Source organism: Anomaloglossus baeobatrachus, chromosome 9 (assembly GCF_048569485.1).
Source record: "Anomaloglossus baeobatrachus isolate aAnoBae1 chromosome 9, aAnoBae1.hap1, whole genome shotgun sequence".
Lineage (NCBI taxonomy): Eukaryota > Metazoa > Chordata > Amphibia > Anura > Aromobatidae > Anomaloglossus > Anomaloglossus baeobatrachus.
In genome coordinates, this window is record NC_134361.1 from 31346167 (window position 1) to 31373061 (window position 26895).

Below are 26895 nucleotides of genomic sequence, written 5' to 3' on the forward strand. Positions count from 1 at the left end.
GAGGCTCCTGTACTGATAATCTCCTGCTGATAAAACACTGACTTAATTGAAACTGCAAATCAGCCCAGTATGTGACACACTGCTGGAGTCGGGGTCTATACCCTGACATCACACTCATCTCAGATTACATAGAAAAAACCTGCTGACACATTCCCTTTAATAAATATAAGCAACAGAGAAAATAAGGAGCCAGGATTCTTCCTGGACGATGTGAGAGACTGAACAAGTTATAGAGAAAATGATCGCTCCTAGTTGCTGCTTTTAAAAAGTGATGGGGTGTACTTACTTTTTCATATCCGGCTGTTGCAGTTTGCCTTATTTTCTGTTAACAAATTTGTAATTTACATGTAGGTCATCTGAGATTGCATTTATCAAGTTTTAAAACCTAAGAACCAGAGTTTTTTAATTGTCCTTATAAATCTATATAATTCAGTGAGGGTGTACTTATTTTTTTTTTACCATGACTACGTTCTGCACAATCCCTTTACCTGTAGCAACCAGCGTCAGGAAGCTGCTGCCAAGGCTTATAAAATAATGGAATGCATTAAAACGGTCATAAGTACAGGTCACCTCTTATGGAAAATTGTTTATTATTTTGGGCGCCATTATGTCTAGAGGAAAGCCATCATCATTACATGCGGATTCTTTACTGTAAGAGCGGTATGTTGGCTGGCTTTTTATATTCCTCTTGAGTCACCAATGTGGCATCATATGTGGAATGTATTGATCTTTGTTTTTTTTCAACAAACCATATTAAATAGAAGCTATGATCAGAAAATTACTTTTTTTTTTTTTTTTAAATCCGGTTTTTGTGATACCTGTATATTCCAAGAATTTTGGCAGCCTGTTTTTGGGTTTGATTTTTTTTTCTTCTCCCGGGTATCATGATCTTTATTAAAAAAGCAAAATGGCTAATCTTGTAATTTTCACACTGGCCACTGGGGCTCCCTGTACTTTCAGGAAGTGTTTTCAGCAGTTTCCTTATCATCAGAGGTAGAATTACAATGACTGATAACTAGTGATGAGCTAGCTCATTATTAGTGACAAATACTGGAATAGTACTAGGTATTTAGTACGAATGGTACGAATACCCCACAAATTTAGCATTTTCTCATCACTACTGATAGCACATCTATACACTGGTGATAACACAGGATCCACCAATCACTATAGGTGATGTCACAGCTCACCTCCTCCTCTCCCTGTAAAATGACTGATAAGACCTCCATACAACGCTGACAACACAGGATCCACCAATCACAATAGGTGATGTCACAGCTCACCTCCTCCTCTCCATGTATAATGACTGATAAGACCTCCATACAGCCCTGATAACACAGGATCCACCATTCACAATAGGGGATGTCACAGCTCACCTCCTCCTGTATAATGACTGATAAGACCGCTATACACCGCTGATAACACAGGATCCACAAATCATAATAGAGTATGTCATAGCTCACCTGCTCCCTCTCCCTTCACAGTGACCTTTGCACATGCTCATTAGATGCTCCAGTACAAAAATGGGGCTTTGGTTTGTTCATTGCTGCTAATGTACGTGTTATTTCCTGAAACAATAGGAAGTTAGAACCTAAAAACCTTGGTGACCATTGTGATAAATGCAAGATTTTTATTTTTAATACAGCTTGTGATATGGAAAAAAAAACATTGCAAGGGCCCTGACTCCCACCTAGAAGGTTCATTAAGATGGCCGACCTCGGGCTTATTGTTAGCAACTCATCCACATCCCATAGGGAGAGCAATGTATGCTGCGATGAGCATCTAAAGGATTCATTCTCTGGGATCGGAGACGTCTCTGATCCTGGTCGTTGCAGCAGGAGCCTGGCTGTGTATTACTTCCTGTAGGTGGCGCCTTTACTAAGGTAAGGTTCTTGAAGGGGTTCACATCGTGACTATTAAGGGTGCTGAGGGTACTTACTAAAATTCTAACTTCTAAAATTGTGATATTTAAAGGGATATTCCCATCTACAAGATCCTATCCAAATATGTAGTAGGTGTAATAATAATGGCAAATACCTCCTATTAGAAATGTAGTATAGTTCTCTTGATTAGCTAAGTCACTTACCTCATGTGCAGGGCATTGCAGTAGCTTAGGTATCCATGGTTATAACTATGCGTATAGTCGTAGTTAAATGCTAGTGGTCATAGCCATGGATAATTAATGTCCTGCAATGCCCTGCACATGAGGTAAGAGACATGGCTATATCAGGAGAACTATACTACATTTCTAATTGGAGGTATGTGCTAATATTATTATTACACCTACTACATATTAGGATAGGATATTGGAGATGGGAATACCCCTTTAAATCCTACCCAAAAATGTCCAGAAGCAGTCACCAAACACTAACTTTAGGGGCGGGGTTATCATAAGCCCCACCCATTTTATTGGTGGTGTATGTGCCCCTTGGACCACCTTAAGAAAAGCGGCTTCAGACGTATAATATCCAAAACCATCATGGTAATGGAAATGGGGATTATTGGGAAGTATTCAGCGAGTGATCCGAGCCTGTAATACCACATGCATCCTGAGGTGGGCGCTGTAGGAAAAACGAGCAGTCGTTAGAAAGCTTCTGTGATTTTCCCTTCTGTCTGCCGTCACTTCCAACATTTTATTACCAGCTAGAATGACAAGTGGGCGGAGCATCGAGCTAGGTCTGGATCATTTGGTGAACACGGCTCCTATAAAAACACAAGTTTCCACGGTAACAGACTACAAACAAAGCATGTAGTCAGATTTCCTTCTATCCGTCCTTTATTTCTGGGCAACCTGATAAATGTATGTTAGCCAGGAGTTGGGAACAGAAGTAAGAAAGTATAACAGACGGATGTCGGTTACCATAGAGACGTGTAGGCCCGCACAGGGGCTGGGGACCTTCCAGTTCTCATTTAAAATTGTTGGACGAATCATACAAATAACCTGCTAATCTTATATACATTTATTGTATGTGAAGAATATAATGTGAATGACCTGGAGAATTTTTTTTTGGGGGGGGGAGGGGGGTGGATCTGTCGTGGGCGGAGGAGGGGACGCTGCGCTCACCCACTGCTCGGGTCCGGCTGCGGCTGCTGCACGGTGGTGGCTCGAGCGGTGGGCCGGGTCCCGGGGACTCGAGCGGCGCTCCTCGCCCGTGAGTGAAAAGGGGGTTGGTTGTGGGGATTTATTGTCCGTGACGCCACCCACGGTTGTGGTGAGGTTGTGACACCACCGCTGCTCTGGACGGGGGATCCCGGGAGCGGTGACAGGGAGCAGCTCGGATATTGTTTTTCCCCTCCGTGGGTAGGGGGTTGGTTGTCCCGGGGCCCGGTGAGGTGCAGGGTCGCGGGGGCAGCGCGGTGCCGCACGGCACAGTGGTACTCACTCAGCCAATGATGAATGCAAAGTCTCCGGTAAAACAAACGGCTGGATAGACGGGTCCCACAGACGGCTGCGGTGTTTCTCCTCCCGGTAGGTTGGCGGTGACTGCCTTTCCCTGCACCTGTGTTGTGTTCACGGTTCCAATGGCTTCCCACCGGTAACCTGCTCCCCAGCTTAGATGGATGCTGAGGGAGCCCCTTTTGCCCGCAGGCTCTGGCCCTGGGAACTGTAGCCTTGGCGGTGACTGTATTTCCCTTCACGGTGTGAGCTGTTGCCTTCAATCGGGTCTTGGCTGCTGGGAAACCGCGGAGGTTCCCTTCGCTAACGGATTTGACCGGTTTTACGGCGACTCCAAGCCTGGTCGGGGTCCGTAGGTCCTGCCGAATGGTGCTGGCTTCTATTCGCTCCCCGATCCGGTACCGGCGGGCCACCGCCCGTCCCTGATCCTTACGGTTCACGTCAATCAGCCCCTCCTGCAGACGGTCACCACCGTCTGCCAACCTTGCTGTATGTGTCCGGGCCACGCACCCGGACACGGTCAGTCTCCTCCACTACCACTTCACTCTCTCAAACTGATCTGAAAACTGCTTTCCTTTTCCCGCCTCCAGGCCTGTGTACTCCTCGGGGGTGGGGCCAACCGCCTGGCCCACCCCCTGGTGTGGACATCAGCCCCTGGAGGGAGGCAACAAGGATTTTTGTCTGACTTCGGTGTGCCTAACTGGGTGTGGGGTGTGATGTTGTAGTACCTGTGACGACCTGGCTTGTCCAGGGCGCCACAGATCCACTTGCCATAGCAAACCAGTGACAATACCAGTCTATCACTCAGAAAGTCTGTCCTGTAGTGACATCACTGTGGATGCATTTGCATATCATGTGAGCAGACCAGCCAATCACAGCACACTACAGTGATGTCACAAGTTGATATGTCATGTGAACAGTCAACCAATCACAGCTTGCTGTGGTGACATCACCGTGGTTCATGTCATGTAAGTAGACCAGCCAATTACGTCGTACTATAATGATGTCACTGTAGTTCATATGTCGTGTGAGCAGACTAGCCAATCACGGCGCACTACAATGATGTCACTGTAGTTGATGTGCCATGTGAATAGGTCAGCCAATCACAGCCTGCTGTGGTGAGATCACCATGTTTCATGTCATGTGAGCAGACCACCCAATTGCAGCGTGTTACAATGATGTCATTGTAGTTGATGGGTCATTACCAGACGCCCTGCTGTGGTGACATCACCATGGTTCATGTCATGTGAGCTGACCAGCCAATTACAGTTCTGTATAGTGATGTCACTCTAATCAATATGTCACGTGACCAGACAGCACTCTAGTTGACGGCTCATAAAAACAGTCAAACTAATCAGTGGTGATAGCACCGTGGTTCCTCATGTCATGTGAGCAGATCAGCCAATTACGGTGCACTACAGTGATGTCACTGTCGCAGGCGGGGGCGCAGACCACGGTAGGGGGCTACTCGAGACGCTCGGATCCGGGATCGTGGCTGTGGCTTGAGTGGCAGCCGGATCCGGGGCTCATGCAGCAGTCCGTAGCCCACAACTCAATAAAGGGGTTTATTTACAGGGGAGAGTTTGTCAGTGACGCCACCCGTGGGTTGCAGTGATTGTTGATGACACCGCCGCTGCCTTGGTATGGGGTGCCCGGGGCTGATGGTGCGGGGCAGCAGGATGGTATCCCCTCCACGGGTAGGGGAGGTATAGTCCTGGGGTCCAGGTGTAGGTGGGATGCTGGGACGCAGTCTGCAGGGCTGGACCAGATGATACCGGTGTACTCACTGTTTGAATAAAGTCACACAGAGTCCAGATAGTAAACCAAGTGCCGGATACCGGTAGCCTCCGGAGGAGTGTGCTCGGGTCACGCACACCGGTAAACAGGACAGGGGCCCTTCCTCCTGCACTCTAGTTTGGTGTCTTGTGTGTTGACTAGTCCGCGTGAAACGAGGTAAGTCCACTCCCGGTAACTTTTCCGTGGGAGCTGTGGCCCGCGAGAACTGACCCTTGGGATTTTTGCAGGCACTTGCAGACGCCCTATCCCCCACGATGGGCTTCCGTTTCGCTCTATCTGGGCTGCTAGTGGGACAAGACCTTGCAGCTGTGCTCGCCCTAGGGTCCAGGTACCCCGACTGTGCACGGCCTCCGTACCGGATTCCCGCTGTTGGCACCGGTGGGCTACAACCCTGCCCCGGTCTACTTAAGGTCTCCCGCGACCAGATCTCCATAGCCTGTGGCCCTGCTCTGCCGTCTGCCACCTAGTCAGCTCAGGTAGTCCGGTAGTCCGGGAGCTACAACCCCCGACTACCACTTCACTCCTCTCACTTCCACTGTCCAAGCTTATCTGTCTTGTTCCCTCCCCTGACACCTCAGGACCCCTAGGTGGGCGTCACCATCTGCCTGGCCCCGCCCACTGGTGTGTCCCTATTGTCCTGGGGGGTGACTAGGCTTTTGTGGCTGGTGTTTGTACCTGTGTGGGGTTGTGTTGGTAGGAAAGGAGGAGGGAATCCTGCATCTGGAAGATGGATGCAGTCATCTGTGACAACCTGATTTTGTCAGGACGTCACATCACTATACTTGATTTGTCATGTGAACAGGTCAACCAATCACAACCTGGTCTGGTGACATCACTGTGTTTCATGTCATGTGAGCTGACCAGTCAATCACAGTGCTTTACAGTGATATCAGTCTAATGTGTCATGTGAACAGACCAGCCAATCACGGCGCACTACAGTGATGTCACTGTAACTGATGCATCATGTGACCAGGTTAGCCAATCACATCTTGCTGCAATGACATTCAGAAACTACATCCAAACACGGCGAGTATTGGGAGCTCAGGGGGAGTTGCAGACACAGCGCCCCTCTAATCAACAGATTGAGTCTGGTATGGCAGCTCAGTACTGTTCACGTATGTGTTGCACTGCCAGTCACAGCCTCAGGGTGGAGCTGTTTCTTGAAGAAAGCCACTATGTTTCTTACAGGGGTATTTTTGATTATTGCCTGTATACAGTGTGTCCCCCCCTATCCTGTCCACCGCCATTATCTTGAGAACAGGCATAGAAGTGGTGTCTAGGTATAGTAAAGTAGCCATGCGCTATGCAATGAAACCACCTATAGCGCCACCTGGTGGAAAACAACGGAGTTAGCATTTTTGTCTCGAAAACGGAACGAGATAGAGAAAAAAAGTGAATTAAAAAATTGTAGGGCATCATCAATTCAATACGAATCTACACCTTGCATACAAATGCAATGATATGAAATCCATGCCCCCCCAAAACATTGAATGCTGGTCACGCATATGGCGCTCATTTAACTTTGATGCTCAAAGTGTCCCCCGTCAGCTGCAATGCACATCTGGCCTCTGCACAGCATACTGTATCTTGCTGCACATTGTGCAATATGGTAGGTGACACGTTTGCCCAAGCATCTGTGATACGTCGTCGTAGGTCCTGCAATGTTTCGTGGAGGGGTCGCATACACCTGCTGTGTGATGTGACCTCACAGAACGAAGTCCAATGGGGTCAGGTCAGGTGAGCATGGAGGCCACTCCACACAGCTGTCGCGGGCGGAGGAGGGGACGCCGCGCTCTCCCACTGCTCGGGTCCGGCTGCCGCTGCTGCTCGGTGGCTCGAGCGATGGGCCGGATCCCGGGGACTCGAGCGGCGCTCCTCGCCCGTGAGTGAAAAGGGATTGGTTTTTGGGATTTATTGTCCTAGACGCCACCCACGGTTGTGGTGATTGTGTGGACACCACCGCTGCTCTGTATGGGGATCCTGTGAGCGGTGACAGGGAGCAGCAAAGTTGTTGGTTCTCCCCTCCGTGGGTAGGGGGTAGTTGTCCCGGGGCCCAGTGATGAGTTGGGGGATGGGGGATGGCGGGGCCGGTGCAGGGCTTGGTGGGGTGCAGGGACGCGGGGGGCAGCGCTGTGCCTCACGGCACTGTGGTACTCACTCAGCCTGAGACGGGGACACAGTTCTCGGTAAAACACACGGCTGGAAAGACGGTTCCCACGGACGGCTGCTGTTGCTTTTCCCCAGTAGTTGACGGTGACGGTCCCTTTTCCTGCACCTAAGATGATGTTGGTAGCGATGGGTTCCCACCGGTAACCCGCTCCCCGACTTGGATATGGGCCGGAGGAGCCCCTCTCTGCCCGCAGGCGCTGGCCCTGAGAAACTGGTGCCTTGGCGGTGGCGGTGTCTCTCTCTAACGGTTGGACTGTTGCCTTCAATCGGGACTTAGTTGTTGGGAGACCCAGAGGTCCCCTTCACTGACGGATTTGGCAAATTCACGGCGACTCCTAGCCTTGCCGGGATCCGAAAGGCCCCTGCCAATGGTGCTGGCTTCACTTCGTATACCGCTCCGGTACCGCCGGGCCACCACCCGTCCACGGTCCTTTCGGCAACCTCCGATCAGCCTCTCCTGCAGACAGTCACCGCCGTCTGCTGACCTTGCTGTCTCAGTCCGGGGCACACACCCGGACCAACTTCAGGCTTCCTCAACTGTCACTTTCTCTTCCACCTTTACTCCTCTCTCTTGCTCCTCTACCACTTCACTTCAACTCCTCTCTATCTTCAACTCATCTCTCTTCGGTCGGTTTCACACATCCGGCTTTTCGCCGGTTTGCCGGATCCGGCGCTCTCCCGCACAGACAATACAGTACAGTGACAGCGCTGTAACTTCCGGGTCACATGCGCCGGTCACATGACAGCACGTGACCGGCGCTTGTTGCGCTGTCACTGTACTGTAGTCACTGTATGGGAGAGCGCCGGATCCGGCAAACCGGCAAAAAGCCGGATGTGTGAAACCGGCCTTCCTCCTCCAAACTCTAACTGCCTGGTTTCCCCGCCTCCAGGGCTGTGAACGCCTCGGTGGGCGGAGCCAACCGCCTGGCCCACCCCCTGGTGTGGACATCAGCCCCTGGAGGAAGGCAACAAGGATTTTTGTGTAGCTTTGGTGTACCTATCCGGGGTGTAGGGTGTGGTGGTGTCATGACCTGTGACCCCTGGCTTGCCCAGGGCGTCACACAGCCACCATACCCAATGACTTGTAGGAAGGTCTCCATGAGGTATCGCTTCACGTCCGCAGCCTTGTGAGTTTTACACGTTCTAATCATAGCATTTCTGTATGCAAGGTGTCGATTCGTATTGAATTGATGATGCCCTACAACTTTGTAATTCAATTTTTTTCTCTATCTCATTCCGTTTTCCAGATAAAAATGCTAACTCTGTTGTTTTCCACCAGGTGGCGCTATAGGTGGCTTCATTGCATAGCGCATGGCTACTTTACTATACCTAGACACCACTTCTATGCCTATAGCTGCCGCTGTTTTTAAGTTAATGGCGGTGGACAGATATGGGTGGACACACTGTATATTCAGCCATTCTCTGTATCCTGCCACAGGAGATCCCCGGGGTGTCACCAGGGGTGATGACATATTACATATTTTTTATAGACGGACGGACACATTTACATGGGTTATGATCGTCTAATAAAGATTCCTGTGTGTGAATCAGCCATTGTGAGCAGGGCGGAGATGTGAGCGATGATCCGCACCGACATCATCATAAAAGGAAGAAGATCAAAGACAATAATAACACCATTACAAGAATTCCTGAGGTTTTGGCCACAGAACAGGTTTATGACATAATCTTGTCATCTGACGCGATGCCTCCGAGCTCCGCAGATTCAGCACCAGAGGAGGCGTAAAGCCGGGAACAACATCTGCTCAAATACAAGGAGTTAAAAAAACAGGAGGTTTTCAAGCAGAAACTGGAAATTGGACAGTCTGGAGAGGTTTCCTTCCAGATCCGCTTCAAAAAAGTGACCGGCTTTTGGGGTTTTTTTTCCACCAGTTTTTTAGAAATTGTCCCCAAAAAAACCTCCTCACTTGAACAGCAAAGTGGATGCAAAAATGTGGGCACCCTGCATGGTAAGTACCTAGCAGCACCCCCTTTTGCAAGTATCACAGCTTGTAAATGCTTTTTTGTAGCAACCAAGAAACTTTCATTCTTATTTAAGGGATCCATTCTTCCTTCGAGACATCTTCCCGTTCTGGGAGATTCCTGGCTCGTCTTCCAGTTCTGTGAGATTCCTGGCTCGTCTTCCAGTTCTGTGAGATTCCTGGCTCGTCTTCCAGTTCTGTGAGATTCCTGGCTCATCTTCCAGTTCTGGGAGATTCCTGGCTCGTCTTGTATGCTCTGCTCTTCCTTCGAGACGTCTTCCAGTTCTGGCAGATTCCTAGCTCGTCTTCCAGTTCTGGGAGATTCCTGGCTCATCTTGCATGCACTGCTCTTCCTTCGAGACGTCTTCCAGTTCTGGGAGATTCCTGGCTCGTCTTGCATGCACTGCTCTTCCTTCGAGACGTCTTCCAGTTCTGTGAGATTCCTGGCTCGTCTTCCAGTTCTGTGAGATTCCTGGCTCGTCTTGCATGCTCTGCTCTTTTGAGGTCTAGCGACAGATTTTCAATGATGTTCAGCTCAGGGCACTGTGAGGCCATTGTAAAACTCTCAGCTTGCATCTTTTGAGGTTGTCTATTGTGGATTTTGACGTGTGTTTAGGATCATTATCCATTTGTAGAAGTCATCCTCTTTTCAACTTCAGCTTTTTTACAGATGGTGTTATGTTTGCATCAAGAATTTGTTGAGATTTCATTGAATCCATTCTTCCATCTACCCGTGAAATGTTCCCCGTACCATTGACTGCAACACAACCCCAAAGCATGATTGATCCATCCCCATGCTTAATGGTTGCCGAGATATTCTTTTCCTTAAATTCTATGCCCTTTTTTCTCTCCACAAATACCTATGATCATTGTGGCCAAACAGTTCTATTTTAACGTCATCGGTCCACGGAACTTGTTTCCAAAATGCATTAGGCTTGTTTAGATACTTCTGAATCTGATTTTTATGGTGAGGACACAGGAGAGGTTTTCTTCTGATGACTCTTCCATACAGTCCATATTTGTGCAGGTGTCTCTGACCAGTAGAACAATGTCCTACAACTGCAAAGCCTGCTAAATCTTCCTGAAGGTCTTTTGCAGTCACACAGGGGTTCTGATTTGCCTCTCCAGCAATCCTATGAGCAGCTCTCACAGACATTTCGCTTGGTCTTCCATACCTTATCTTGACCTCCACTGTTCCTGTTAGCAACCATTTCCTAATTACATTTTGAATTGAGGAAAAATCAACTTGAAAACTCTTTGCCATCCTCTTATAGCCGTCTCCTGCTTTGTGGGCCTCCACCATTTTAATTTTCAGAGTGCTAGGCAGCTGCTTAGAAGAACCCATTGCTGCTGTTTTTTGCACAAGGTTGGAGGAGGCTGGTTTTTATGAAGCTGTGAAATTTGCAACACCTGATGATAGTGAATAAGCCATAACCCTAACAGGCAAGGTCTGAAACCTTGGTCAAAGCTATCTGACCACACAAATCTCTAAGGGTGTCCAAACGTTTACATCGGCCTATTTTCCTTTTTGCAATTTTTATAATAAAAAAGATGAGAATAAATTAGATTTTTTTTGCCTAATATACAAAGGAAATGTGTCATCTTTAACTTTATGCCTTTTAGAGAAAATGTCACCTTCTACTGCTTAACTGTCACAATAACAGTAATTTTGACGCATTTCACTTCTGGGAAGCGGATCCTTATGGAGATGCATGAAGTAAGACGTGTCCAATTAAAATGCTGCAAAAAAATGTTTCAGGGGGAAAAATCTCTTATAACAATCTTCAGGTAAAATAAAAATAAAAAATAAATCTTTATTTTTATATAGCGCTAACATATTCTGCAGCGCTTTACATACATCAGGAACGCTGTCCCCATTGGGGCTCACAATCTAAATTCCCTATTTGTATGTCTTTGGAGTGTGGGAGGAAACCCACGCAAACACGGGGAGAACATACAAACTCCTTGCAGATGGTGTCCTTGGTGGGATTCGAACCCAGGACCCCAGCGCTGCAAGACTGCAGTGCTAACCACTGAGCCACCGTGCCACCCTAAATAAAAACTCCTCCAAAAACTTAATCTCACCAGTGGGTACAATAGTCATAAATAATAGCACCAGGAACATTTCAGTAGAATTCTTGTCTACATTAGATGGTTGGCACCCAAGAGGGTAAGAAGATGCGAGGAGCCATCTCTGTGCCCATTCCCGGCCCATTCTCCCTTCCCTCGATGCTTTGCTCCATACTTCTTATAACTGAATTTTTGGAACAGAAACGGAGATTTTTTAGGAGTTTTGAAAGACATTTAGGGAAAAATCCCTAACAAACCCCTTTGTGTGAATGTAAGAGGTAGGTGAACTACGTCCACTCCTATGTAGAATTGCTATTGTATTATACTGAAAATACAATGTATATAGGTGTGCAATGTATTCAATGTAGGATATTGCAGAGCTGGATGGGCTCAGCGTTTGGTGCCTTCTAGCGACCGCAAGTATCATATGTTTTATGGCAAGTAATGTATTTGATAATATGCATGTTTTAGAATTCAGTAAATAATGTGTAATGTAAGACGCTGGCCCCTCGTGCTGTCTCAGGCGGGAGACATGGGGTAGAGAACCAGGAGTTCGTAGATAGAGGGTTATAGATAGGATATTTTAGTGTAGTGCAACTAGGAACCAAGTGTGCAGGAGTGGGCTGTCAGGGGTAGGTAGTGAGTTTGGTAGGTTAGAGCAGGGACAGTTGCAAATAGCCAGTTGGTAAGCAGGGTGATGAAGACAAGGACGGAGGAGTGCGTAGAGAAGGATGTGGAAGGGAGGACAGTTAGTCAGTTAAGTGGCAGAGGTCCAAGTGAGGAGTTAGGGTCTGTCTGGGATGGGAGGAATCCTCCCATGTGTCAAGACGTTATCCTGCGGACGGGCTGTAGCGTGTCCTGAGATTAGTGGGGCATTGGGGTATGGAGACCGTCGGCGGGACCCTGAACTAGTCGAGAGCTACTAAGTCATCCAAGGGCCCGAGTGAGACATGGTAGCCGCTACGAAAAGTCACGGGGGGAAGCTTACATAGGACTCAGCTGCTGGAGGATAGTATTCGAACAGGTATTTGTCAATGTTTGTATGTGTATCGTGACGCCACACACGGTTTACGGTCAGTAAGATAATTGACCGCCGCTGCAGATTTTGTGAGCTTCTGGGGCTGATGGAGTCTGCAGTCTGATGATGTGGCCTCCCGTGAGTGAGGCTGGCCCCAGGGGCTCGGGTGAGCAGAGTAGCGGGTCCGGAATAATTCAGAGTCCAAAAGTCTTTCACTGATTTTTACTCACTCTTGTTATTAAGATGAGCGGACCCGGGCGATGCTGCGATTAACCAGGTAGGACCAGGTATCCTTCGGGCCAGTCTGAGGGTAACTGTTGGCTCGCCTTCCTAGCACTTCTGTTTTCTGATAACCCCTGACTTGAAGTACCGTGGGATCTATCCAGGGAGTCGCTACTGCCTTTTCTCCCCTGTGTTTGGCCCGTTTGCCGGCAGCGTGGACCAGGTGAGATTGCTCCAGGCGCTGTCCCCTTATGGGTCCCTGCGTTGCTGCTGAGGCTCGGACTCTGTGAGGTTGGTGAGGGACTTGTAGTTCCCCTCACCGGCAGGTTTAGCAGGTAGTTAAACTAGAGTCTGCTCTAGGGACCTGCTCCCTGTACGTGCCTAGTCACCAGGAGCACCTTTTCTCTGCATCCTCCTGTGACCGTTCTCCCCCACTGTCACTACACTCGCGCAGGGTCTGATTAGTGGCCGCGCGCGTCACCCTGGCAACCGCCGCTCACCACTACCAGACTGGCTCTCCTCCTCCTTTCCTGGCAGCCTCTGCACTTTAGCTCCCAGCTCCCCCCGCTTCACCTCTTGATGAGAATTGAAGGCCAGCCTCCTCTAGAGACTGCCCAAGGGTCCCATCTACTGGTGTGGGAGACCTGGTGGCTATGTGTCTGTGCGTACACACCTCATTCTGGCCTTTAGGATTACCTGGAAGTACTGTCCCAGCATGGGTGCAGTACTCAGTGGTGCCTGACCAGATCAGGGGCGCCACAACAACACTGTCCCCATTGGGGCTCACAATCTAGAGTCCCTAACTGTATGTCTTTGGAGTGTGGGAGGAAACCGGAGTACCCGGAGAAAACCCACGTGAACCCACGGAGAACATACAAACTCCTTGCAGATGGTGTCCTTGGTGGGATTTGAACCCAGGATCCCAACGCTGCAAGACTGCAGTGCTAACCACTGAGCCACCACAAGACTGCAGAGCTAACCACTGAGTCACCACAATACTGCAGAGCTAACCACTGAGCCACCACAATACTGCAGAGCTAACCACTGAGCCACCACAAGACTCGGGAGCTAACCACTGAGCCACCACAATACTGCAGAGCTAACCACTGAGCCACCACAATACTGCAGAGCTAACCACTGAGCCATCGCAATACTGCAGAGCTAACCACTGAGCCACCACAATACTGCAGAGCTAACCACTGAGCCACTGTACAGTGCTAACCACTGAGCCACTGTACAGTGCTAACCACTGAGCCACCGTGCCGCCCCATTTGTATTTCACACATCTTGAAAAAATTGACTCAGGAAGCTTTTTATTTGGAGAATAAAAATCACATTGCGGACGTCATAATCGGAAATCCGGAGCGCGTACAGGCGGCATTATATCACATATGTTACGATGATAAACATTGTTCGATTTATCTATTTTTTCTGCAGGATACAATTTGTCAGATATTAATCAGACCTCCGCCTAGTAGACGATGCTGGGTGACAGGAGCGCGGGTGCGTGCTCCACGTGTCTCCAGACGCTGCACACCATGGCCACCTCCCCGCCTCCCATGTGTGTGAGATACACAGAGTCCTCTTCCAGGGACAGGCGGATTCCAGGAACACGTTGCCGCTCGCTCACGCCCTCTGTATATTTTTATCACTACACAGTTTAGTCATAACAATAATAATTACTACAAAACGACACGCCGAGCGCAGGATTGTCAGCAGCTCAGATGTGTCCTCTGCTCCATGGCTGCCGGTAAGTACATCCGCATCCCCTCCACAGATCTGAGCCGCCGTGCACAGGCGCGGGGTCACATACACATTACAGAGCTGAGGTTTATCATTGCACAGAGTGGGGATTATTACTTGCTTATGAAGCCCTGGATGTACAAATGATGCCTGGGTGACGGACCCTAATCTACAGAAATCCGGCGTACTAGGCACATGCATCCATCCCAACCATCTCAGATCCAGGAGGACTCTCCCGAGTTGGGGGAGGGACAATAAATACAATGAACGGGGGAGCACAAGGAAGTACAAGAAGCAAGGGGATGAAACTAAGGAGAAGGAGATTCAGCTTAGACATTAGGAAAAACTTTCTGACGGTGAGGGCAGTCAGGGAGTGGAACAGGCGGCCACGGGAGATGGTGAGGGCAGTCAGGGAGTGGAACAGGCGGCCACGGGAGATGGTGAGGGCAGTCAGGGAGTGGAACAGGCGGCCACGGGAGATGGTGAGGGCAGTCAGGGAGAGGAACAGGCGGCCACGGGAGATGGTGAGGGCAGTCAGGGAGTGGAACAGGCGACCACGGGAGGTGGTGAGGGCAGTCAGAGAGAGGAACAGGCGACCACGGGAGGTAGTGAGGGCAGTCAGGGAGTGGAACAGGCGACCACGGGAGGTGGTGAGGGCAGTCAGGGAGTGGAACAGGCGACCACGGGAGGTGGTGAGGGCAGTCAGGGAGTGGAACAGGCGACCACGGGAGGTGGTGAGGGCAGTCAGAGAGAGGAACAGGCGGCCACGGGAGGTGGTGAGGGCAGTCAGGGAGTGGAACAGGCGACCACGGGAGGTGGTGAGTTCTCCATCAACGGAAATCATCAAGCAAAAGCTGGATAAACATATAGCTGGGATGATTTAAGAAAACCTGCACTCGCAGGGGGCTGGATTAGATGGCCCTTGAGGTCCCTTCTAACTTTACCATTCTATGAATCTATGAGATTCATCCTCCACCATTCAGTTTGGGTAGAGAGTTAAGGTCTTAAGAGGAGCTTCAGGTCACATGACTGGAGACAGACACCAGCTCAGCATCAGGGCATCATACTGTGTGTGGCGTTTCTGAGGCCATCATACGGTGTGTGGGGTTTGTGGGGGCATAGTGCTGTGTGTGTGGGGTCTATGGGGGCACCATACTGTGTGTGGGGGCATCATACTGTGTGTGGAGTCTTTGGGGACATTATACTGTGTCTGGGGGTCTGTAGAGATATCATACTGTATGTGGGGGGGGGGGGTTGTGAGGAATAATACTGTGTGTGTGGTCTGTGGGGGCATCATAATGTGTGTGGGGGCTGTAGGGGCATCATACTTTGTGTTTGGGTCTGTGGGGGCATCATACTGTGTGTGAGGTCAGTGAAGGCATCATACTGTGTGTGGGGTCTGTGGGATCATTATATTGTGTGTCTGGGCTTCTGTGGGGCATCATACTGTTTGTGTGGGTCTATAGTATGTGTGAGGTCTGTGGGGGCATCATATTGTGTATAGGGTCTGTATGGGCCTCATGGTGTGTGTGTGTGTGTGTGTGTGTGTGTGTGTGTATATATGTGTGTGTGTGTGTGTGTGTGTGTGAAGGGGGGGGGCTGTGGGGTATCATACTCTGTGTGGAGTTTCTGGGGCTATCATACTGTCTGTGGGGGCATCATGCGGTGTGTGTGGACTGTGAGGGCATCATACTGTGTGCAGGCATCGTACTGTGTGTTTGAGGTCTGTGGAGGCATCATACTGTGTGTGGTCTGTGTCTCTGGGGTCTTTATATTGTGTATGTGGATGGTCTTTAGGGGCATCACACTGTTAGCAGGGGCATCACATTATGTATGTGGGGGTCTGTGGAGGCATCAAACTGTGTAGGGATGATGTGTAGGGGCTTTATACTGAGTGTGGGATGGGATGGTGTGTGGGAGCATCATACTGTGTCGGGGTGTCTGTGGGGGCTTTATACTGTGTGTGGGGGAATGTACTGTGGGATCATCATACTGTCTTTTTGGAGGGGTCTGTGGTCGGCGTCATACTCTATGAGTCTAATAGAAAAGAGTGAATCGAAATGTAACAAATCTAAATTAAGAGATTTCGGAAATATTCGGATTTGCCAGAATCCGACATTTTCCGTGTTTGATTTTCCCTAATTCCTCAAATAATCCACACCTGTCCTGTCGCCACAGCTCCTTGACCCATGTCTCTTTTCTTCAGATTGGTCTCTTTAGTCTTTTGGTCTCATGACTTCGTTGTGATCACGTTGAGGCCGATACGGCACCAGAAGATCTGGACCAAGAACCAAACCAAAGAGTGAAGAGGAGACAGATCCAAAGTGAGCAGAGGACTAAGAGGGTAACTGTGGCGGCAGGACAGGCGAGTATAAGCTTTAATCCTTTTTTAAACCTCTTCAGGGTCCATATATTTTTATGCATAGGGGTTTGGAGAAACTTCAGACAATAATAAACATCTTTTTGGGCAGATATTAATGCTATATAAAATATACTTAAAAAAAACAAAACAAAACAAAAGGTTCTTTGAGCAAAAATTGGCCAATTCTCGTGAGCCCATCCACCGCGGCAAGGTGACCTTTCTTTGATGGGACCCTATATTATGTCATAACTCTCCTGGACTAAAGGCCTACAAATATATGGGCAGGTAGGATCTGGCACAAATTAAAACCACCCTGGGGCTGATGGGAGGATAGCAGTCAGAATAGGAGGATGTGTATACCTCGAATATATGCAACTAAAAAGAAAACAAAAGACTTTTAGTCCAGGAGAGGCATGACACTCGGTTAGGGTCCCATCAGAGAAAGGTCACCCTGCCGCGGTTTATGGGCTCATATGAATTGGCCAATTTTTGTGCAAAGAAGCTTTATTCTGTATAGCATTAATGCAGTTTACATTTTATATATTCGATGTTTGAATATATCTTAGTGCTTACAGAGTGCTGTGTGTAATTATATATATATATATATATATATATATATATATATATATATATATATATATATATATATAAATATAAAAATGCGTTTTATATTTCACTATGGATCTGTCATTAGTAGTGATGGGTGAATAGTAACCATTCATGTTCAGATATCGCTTACCGAATACCAAGCACTATTCCAGGAGTCATCACGGCAAGAAAAATGCTCTTTTTCCCGATAGACTTGCATTAGGTTCATAATTCGTGATGAATACCGGGATAGTACTTTGGGATAAGTTCTGAATAATCCGAACATGAATAGTTACTATTCACTCATCGCCGGGTTTCACAATACAAACTGTATACACTATTAAATGGATCTTTTAGACCTGATGAGGCTGGAGGATTAACTTTGAAATTCCACATCAGAATTGTTGTGTAAACCTTTTTGAAAGTTTAGACTCAATGTTTGACCACCTATTTAGATTGACAGCTCGTCATTTTTCCTCCGCCCTGCTGTTGCGCAATCTGCACCAATCTAGCTTGATTGACAGCTCATCCATGTCCCTTCCTCCTGCTGCTGAATCTCCACCCATTTAATTTGATTGACAGCTCCTCGGTTTTCCTCCTCTCTGCTGTTGCTGAATCTGTACCAATCTAGCTTGATTGACAGCTCCTCAGTGTCCCTCCCTTCTGCTGCTGAATCTTCACCTATCTAGCTTGACTAACAGCTGCTGAGTGTCCCCCTCCCTGATGGTGCTGAATCTTCATCTAGGTAGAATAATTGACAGCTGCTCAGTGTCCTCCCTCCCTGTGCGACACGGGCAAATCACTGCCCGTGGCGCACAACATCGCCCAGACCCGTCACACATACTTACCTGCCCTGCGACGTCGCTGTGACCGGCGAACCGCTTCCTTTCTAAGGGGGCGGTTCGTTCAGCGTCACAGCGACGTCACTGAAACGCCGCCCAATAGAAGCGGAGGGGCGGAGATGAGCGGGACGAACATCCCGCCCACCTCCTTCCTTCCGCATTGTGGCCGGGAGGCAGGTAAGGAGAGCTTCTACGTTCCTGCGGTGTCACACGGAGCGATGTGTGCTGCCGCAGGAACGAAGAACAACATCGTTACTGCTGCAGCAACGATATTTGAGAATGGACCCCCATGTCACCGATGAGCGATTTTGCACGTTTTTGCAACGATGCAAAATCGCTCAAAGGTGTCACACGCAAAGACATCACTAATGCGGCCGGATGTGCGTCACCAAATCAGTGACCCCAACAAGATTGCTTGAGCGATGTCATAGCGTGTAAAGCGGCCTTAAGAGTGCTCATCTCAATATCAATATTACGTAGTCATTGCAAGAAGGATTTTCAAAATAAGTACACCAGCCTCATTAGGTCTAAGAGGTACATTTAATAATATACGCCTTGTGTTTTGTGAAATCTACTCTAAAGAGGTTTTACACATGTTACGTTGATGGTTGGTCAGCTAGTCCTGCTGGAACTTGTCTGGTGCTACAGCTCGGACCATGAAGGAGGCATTCCTATCGTATACCGTGATGGTGTATCACTAGGATATGCGATCAGTGTATGATCTGAGTGGTCCAGACTCTTAGGGGTACTTTGCACGTTGCGACATCACTACTGCGATATCGTCGGGGTCAAATCGAAAGTGACGCACCTCCGGCGCCGGTAACGACGTCGCAACGTGTAAAGCCTAGATGCGCCGATTTACGATCTTAAAAGCGTCGTAAATTGGCGATCTGTGTAGCGTCGGTCATTTCCATAATTTAGGCACAACCGATGTTCCGATGTTGTTCCTCGTTCCCGCGGCAGCACACATCGCTGTGTGTGAAGCCACAGGAGCGAGGAACATCTCCTACCTGCGTCCCGCTGGCTATGCGGAAGAAAGGAGGTGGGCGGGATGTTTACGTCCCGCTCATCTCCGCCCCTCCGCTTCTATTGGCCGCCTGCCGTATGACGTCACTGACGCCGCACGACCCGCCCAGTTAGGAAGGAGGCAGGTCGCCGGCCAGAGTGACGTCGCAGGGCAGGTAAGTGCGTGTGAAGCTGGCGTAGAGATAATGTGTAACGATAATGTGCTATCACAAGATATCGCATGTGCGATGGGGGCGGGTACTATCGCGCTCGGCATCGCTAGCATCGGCTAGCGATGTCGCAGAGTGCAAAGTACCCCTTACAGATCCTGATAATGTGTCTAACATACGATCTGTTGCTCGCAGGTTGTACTTAGGATGAAGATTTGGCTGAGAAACAACCTTGACTGGTAAAGCATCGTGCCAAAATGTCTCCTCCAGCCGCAATCCAGGATGGAGAGAAGACCGTGGAAGACGAGGGCTTCTACACCTGCATCGAGATCCATTTCAGGTGCCCGACCATACCCGAACTCCTGGCCGCCACTAGTCTTCCCTACTACTGGGGCGCCCTGAACAAGCACCAGGCAGATATATTATTACTGGGTCGCACCGACGGGACATTTCTCCTCCGGAACTCCTCCCAGGATGGTTGTGCATTTGCAGTCACTTTCCGCCGTCGAGGACGTACACGTCATGCCCGCGTCCAATACAGAGGTCAACATTTCAGCTTCCACTGGGGCAGTTTTCATTCTGCCTCCATCCGCCACTTACTGGAACATTATAACGACCCCAGATCCTGCACATTTTTCGAGCCACTCTTGTCCGTGCCTCTGAATCGCACCAACCCCATAAGTCTCCAAGAACTCTGCCGGGCATCCATCAACGCTCTCATCCCAAACGAGAGAATAGAGCGCCTTCCTGTACCCAAGGCGATGAAGGATTATCTGTGGGAGTACCACTATGCCGAGACGTTTCCAGCCACCGAAGAACGCTGGTGACCTCGATGGAGAGACAATGGGAGTACCACTACGCCGAGACGTTTCTAGCTACCGAAGAACGCTGGTGACCTCGATGGAGAGTCAATGGAGGAGGAATTCACGAAGTTACCACCTTAGTGGCAGTTGTGGTCAATGCCAAAATACAGAATGGGGCAGTCAGCTCTTCATCTGTCCTCACTGCTCTCCTACAAACAGCATCACACATCCGAGTTGGTGCACAGAGCCCGATTCCTTGACCGGTAGGGGGTCTCTTGACCACGACTCAATAAGACTGCCGATTCCTGGTCAGGAGATCCACAGCCGATCTTGGATGGACGATAAAATTCAGAAGTGTGAAGCCAACCTAAAGAAGGGATCTCCAATCTGTGGCTTCACAGCTGTTGTACTACAATGCCCAATGTCAAAGTATGCTTTGACAGCTGTAGGGTATTGGGGTCTCAAAGATGAGGAGACCATTGCTGCTGCCCCACCAATACTCGAGTACCTCCATATATGATACCATCCAGTAATATCGGTCCATCATGGACTATGTCGCTCTTTTGGGGGTCCATCATGGACTACGTCACTCTTCTGGGGGTCAATCATTGACTATGTCGCTCTTCAGGGTCCGTCATGAACTATGACGCCCTTCAGGGTCTGTCATGGACTATGCAGCTCTTCAGGGTCCGTTATGGACTATGCCGCTCTTCAGGGCCCGTCGTGGACTATGTCGCTCTTCAGGGCCCGTCGTGGACTATGTCGCTCTTCTGGGCCCGTCGTGGACTATGCCGCTCTTCTGGGCCCGTCGTGGACTATGCCGCTCTTCAGGGTCTGTCGTGGACTATGCCGCTCTTCAGGGTCCGTCGTGGACTATGCCGCTCTTCAGGGTCCGTCGTGGACTATGCCGCTCTTCAGGGTCCGTCGTGGACTATGCCGCTCTTCAGGGTCCGTCGTGGACTATGCCGCTCTTCTGGGCCCGTCGTGGACTATGCCGCTCTTCTGGGCCCGTCGTGGACTATGCCGCTCTTCTGGGCCCGTCGTGGACTATGCCGCTCTTCAGGGTCCGTCATGGACTATGCCGCTCTTCAGGGTCCGTCATGGACTATGCCGCTCTTCAGGCCTCTTTTTGATGAAGGGTTGTTCCTGTTCTATGTAATTAAAATCTTAAACCTTTTTCATGTTTTGGAAACTGAGACAAGAACATTTTTAGCATATACATAAAAAAAGAAATATCTGTGAAATCAGTAATGAAGGATACAGCAGATCCTCAGCCTCCGGTGCGGTCACGGTGCTGAGCTCCAGTCAACACGGGTGAGGAGGACATGACAGACAGTAATATAATGTGCGCGTTACTGAGAAATGTTGTTCCACCGGTTCCATCACTTATTAAAACAACGTGTGCAATGACAATCCTGGTTATTAGGCAGATGAGCGGTCGTTGTCTGTGGTGTTATATAACAGGGGCGGACCCGGCAGCTCCCCAAACACTAAAAACAAGCCCCTACGGTCCTCCCCGTACACTGGGCAAGCTCTGGTACACGTGTGGCGGCCCGGTACATGATGTCACAGCGCTGGCTCGCCGCCCGTGTGTCCTACCTGTTATGTAACATCTGTTCTTGTTGGGTACAGTCACACCTGTGTACACAGAAGCCAGACTGTGCCGAGTACAAAAAACACTGAGATAGGAAGTTATAACCGTGGAGTTTCCACCCAGTCTGAAGTGGAAGGAAAAAACCAAACCACAACAACAAAAAAAACCAAAACTTTGAAGGATCTTGAATATCCACAACTAAGTCAATTAGAGTGGTGTAATACCCAATTTGACCTGCAGGTGTGCTGCAGCACAGATCAACAGCTGTTGATTGGTTGTATGCTGCAAGGGGCCAGAGGTTATACACCCAGGGGGGAAAGAAAGGGGCCAGAGGTTATACACCCAGGGGGGAAAGAAAGGGGCCAGAGGTTATACACCCGGGGGGGAAAGAAAGGGGCCAGAGGTTATACACCCGGGGGGGAAAGAAAGGGACCAGAGGTTATATACCCGGGGGGGAAAGAAAGGGGCCAGAGGTTATACACCCGGGGGGGGAAAGAAAGGGGCCAGAGGTTATACACCCGGGGGGGAAAGAAAGGGGCCAGAGGTTATACACCCGGGGGGGAAAGAAAGGGGCCAGAGGTTATACACCCGGGGGGGAAAGAAAGGGGCCAGAGGTTATACACCCGGGGGGGAAAGAAAGGGGCCAGAGGTTATACACCCAGGGGGGAAAGAAAGGGGCCAGAGGTTATACACCCAGGGGGGAAAGAAAGGGGCCAGAGGTTATACACCCAGGGGGGAAAGAAAGGGGCCAGAGGTTATACACCCAGGGGGGAAAGAAAGGGGCCAGAGGTTATACACCCAGGGGGGAAAGAAAGGGGCCAGAGGTTATACACCCAGGGGGGAAAGAAAGGGGCCAGAGGTTATACACCCAGGGGGGAAAGAAAGGGGCCAGAGGTTATACACCGGGGAGGGGGAAGGGGCCAGAGGTTATACACCGGGGAGGGGGAGGGAAGGAAGGGACCAGAGGTTATACACCGGGCAGGGGGAAGGAAGGGGCCAGAGGTTATACACCGGGGAGGGGGAAGGAAGGGGACAGAGGTTATACATTCAGGGTGGGGGAAGGAAGGGGCCAGAGGTTATACACCGGGGAGGGGGAAGGAAGGGGCCAGAGGTTATACACCGGGGAGGGGGAAGGAAGGGGCCAGAGGTTATACACCCAGGGGGGAAAGAAAGGGGCCAGAGGTTATACACCCGGGGGGGAAAGAAAGGGGCCAGAGGTTATACACCGGGGAGGGGGAAGGAAGGGGACAGAGGTTATACATTCAGGGTGGGGGAAGGAAGGGGCCAGAGGTTATACATCTGGGGGCAACGGGCCTGAAGGAGAAACTGAAATTCAGTGATTTATCCTCGTGCTCTTCTCCATGTGCTGCATATATTTATTCACCTGTTATAGGATTGAGCGTTGCATCTAGACCCGTCTCTGCTTCTTCCCTTCAGCCTCTGTGGATCCCTAATGAGACAAACCTCTTCCTTAGTGACATGAAAGTAAACTGAGCTCAGCCCAGCGATTCGGCTGTCAGAGCCCCGACACCACCTCCGCAGTGACAGCCGCCGCACTCCGCATTCACTGTACTGTCACACTGAAGAAGAGATCTGTCATGGCGGCTCCAGCTCTGGTGTCTGCACTGAGCTCGATGGGGCGTCCTTGCTAATAACTAGTCTTCTGTGCTTCAGGAAAAGACGCACATGTCCCAGCACCGGCTCCGGTGTACAAAGTAACCGCTACGTGTGCCATTTTTATATTGTTGCCATTGTTACCCCCCCATAGACGCCGTCTCCCAGCGTTCCATCACCCCTGAATGGGCCCTCTGCTCCGTTACGTCACTTGTCGGGGTGTGCTGCACACAGAGCTCCATGAGGAGACCCACTATATACAAGGGTGTCTTGTGCAGAGATTTCCACAAGCCCCAGTACGATGGATGAGAACACTGCAGTATTTCGGGATTCGTTCCCCCGCATATTTAGCTTCTGTTAAATGCAAAACAACTAAGTTTAGTGGAAATAAAAAAAAATATATAAAAATAAAAAATATAAAAATAAAAAAAAATAAATAAATGCCCTCTAGTGTCACCCATAGGCCGGCACGGAAAAGCAAAAACACCTTATACATTATTTTTTTAATCTGTCCCATACGGTAGAAAGACGGAAACCCGAAGCAAACTCCCCAAAAAGAGAACAAACAAATGCAATTTATGTGTAACTTTTTTTTTTTCTGCAAATAAGTGAGGGTCCTAAGCCCAATACCCCCAAATCGTCTAGGGTTGACTGATGCCAAAAATCCATCTGGACTGCGGCTTCAATCACGTCTTGCCAGGCAGAGGGCTCACATGCTATGTGCACGTGGGTAAAAGTTCATTAAAAGTAATCGCCTATCCAGCGATCAGTTGTGGCTCATAGGGGTCCGGTTGCTGTGAACCCACTGATGCCAGGATCTTTGCCCCGATCAGCCTCATCACAAGCCCGCCGGCACTGCCTATATTCTCTATAGTGCTGCAGAAGGCAGGGCTCCGCTCCTCCAGAAGGACACCAGCTCCAGTCCTGCCGGGCATTGCAGAGGCCACTTCCCCTGATCGATGGGGTACCCACGGCCGGACCACCACCAATGTGGATGTCATCACCTTAGCCATATGGTAGCAGTCCTCACAATTGCTGCTATTCATTTCATCATGCATAACATTTAGAAGCCGTTGTCGGTCACTGACTGGGACATTTAAGTGTTACAGTTCCAGTGGGCACCTTTATGGCCACACCATTACGGGGTGCCCATAGGTTGGCAGCTGAAAAGGCTCCTTTGTGCTATTGTGGCCCAGCCACCTATGTATCACTATAGGTCGAAACACCGAAGTATTGCAGAATACAGTAAACGTATGGAGGTTAATGTCCCAATTGGAACTACAAAAAAAAAAAAAAAAATGTAAAAAGTTAATTTTACAGAAAAAAAAAAAGCCAAGTTATAAAAACCTAAAGTTAACTGATGTGGCAAATACTAAAGAATTTTTTTAAAAAAAAAGCTACTTTCAGAAAAAAGAAAAAAAAAATGTAGTATGAGGTCTTTTTTGCTTGCTGAGCTGCATTTATTTTTATATTTTGACGACATAAGAAAAAAAAACAAAAACACACATTTTATATAAAAATTATATTCTTTACTTAAATATACACATACACACACACACATATATTATATATACACATATACACACATACCATTTTATATACATATAAATATATATTTATTTTATATATTATATATGTTTTTTGTATATACTATATATAAAAATATATTAAAATATATATATAAAGTGATCAAAATATAAAAATAAATAAATGCAGCTCAGCAAGCAAAAAACAAGACCTCATGCTACCATTTTGGCTGCAAAGAAATAAATAAAAAAAAAAAAAAAAGAAGGGAATTTTGTTTACTTACCGTAAATTCCTTTTCTTCTAGCTCCAATTGGGAGACCCAGACAATTGGGTGTATAGCTATGCCTCCGGAGGCCACACAAAGTATTACACTTAAAAGTGTAAACCCCTCCCCTCTGCTATACACCCTCCCGTGCATCACGGGCTCCTCAGTTTTGGTGCAAAAGCAGGAAGGAGGAAACTTATAAATTGGTCTAAGGTAACTTCAATCCGAAGGATGTTCGGAGAACTGAAACCATAACCAAGAACAATTCAACATGAACAACATGTGTACACAAAGAACTAACAGCCCGAAGGGAACAGGGGCGGGTGCTGGGTCTCCCAATTGGAGCTAGAAGAAAAGGAATTTACGGTAAGTAAACAAAATTCCCTTCTTCTTTGTCGCTCCATTGGGAGACCCAGACAATTGGGACGTCCAAAAGCAGTCCCTGGGTCGGTAAAAGAATACCTCGGTAAAAAGAGCCGTAAAACGGCTCCTTCCTACAGGTGTGCAACCGCCGCCTGAAGGACTCGCCTACCTAAGCTGGCATCTGCCGAGCGTAGGTATGCACTAGATAGTGCTTCGTGAAAGCGTGCAGACTCAACCGGGTAGTCGTCTGCCACACCTGCTGAGCCGTAGCCTGGTGCAACAACGCCCAGGACGCACCCACGGCTCTGGCAGAATGGGCCTTCAGCCCCGAAGGAACCGGAAGCCCAGCAGAACGGTAGGCTTCAAGAATTGGTTCCTTGATCCGCCGAGCCAAGTTGACTTGGGAGCTTGTGACCCTTTACGCTGGCCAGCGACAAGTACAAAGAGTGCATCCGAGCGGCGCAGGGGCGCCGTACGGGAAATGTAGAGTCTGAGTGCTCTCACCAGACCTAACAAGTGCCAATCCTTTTCACGTTGGTGAACCGGATGAGGACAAAAAGAAGGTAAGAAGATATCTTGATTGAGATGAACAGAGGATACCACCTTCGGGGGAAATTCCGGAACCGGACGCAGAACCACCTTGTCCTGGTGAAACACCAGGAAGGGGGGCTTTGCATGACAGCGCTGCTATGTCAGACACTCTGCGGAGTGACGTGACTGCCACTAGGAAGACCACCTTCTGCGAAAGGCGTGAAAGAGAATATCCCTCATTGGCTCGAAGGGTGGTTTCCGAAGAGCCGGTATCACCCTGTTCCGATCCCAGGGTTCTAGCAGACGCTTGTAAGGAGAGACAACCCCTTTTCCATTCCGGATTGAAGGAAGGACAGAAAGTGGGCCAAGTGAATGGCCAGAGAGTAAAACTCTGATCAGAGCACCAGGATAAGAAAATCTTCCACGTCCTGTGGTAGATCTTGGCGGACGTTGGTTTCCTGGCCTGTCTCATAGTGACAATGACCTCTTGAGATAACTCTGAAGACGCTAGGATCCAGGATTCAATGGCTACGCAGTCAGGTTGAGGGCCGCAGAATTCAGATGGAAAAAACGGCCCTTGAGACAGCAAGTCTGGCCGGTCTGGTAGTGTCCACGGTTAGCCTACCGTAAGATGCCACAGGTCCGGGTACCACGACCTCCTCGGCCAGCGAGGATGGTGCGGCGGCAGTCGGATCTGATCTTGCGTAACACTCTGGGCAGCATCGCCAGAGGGGGAAATACGTGAGGCAGTGGAAACTGCGACCAATTCTGAACTAATGCGTCTGCCGCCAGAGCTCTGTGATCTTGAGAACGTGCCTTGTTGTGCCGGGACGTCA

At 49.2% G+C, this 26895-nt stretch overlaps 1 long non-coding RNA gene across 1 annotated transcript; it reads left to right on the top strand.

Annotated features, from left to right (window-relative positions):
* Positions 1-14275: 14275 nt before the first annotated feature.
* Positions 14276-21565, top strand: LOC142250379 (uncharacterized). Its single transcript, XR_012725179.1, has 3 exons — positions 14276-14402; positions 16602-16760; positions 19558-21565. It is a non-coding gene; the product is annotated as an uncharacterized LOC142250379 (long non-coding RNA).
* The last annotated feature ends 5330 nt before the right edge of the window (positions 21566-26895 follow it).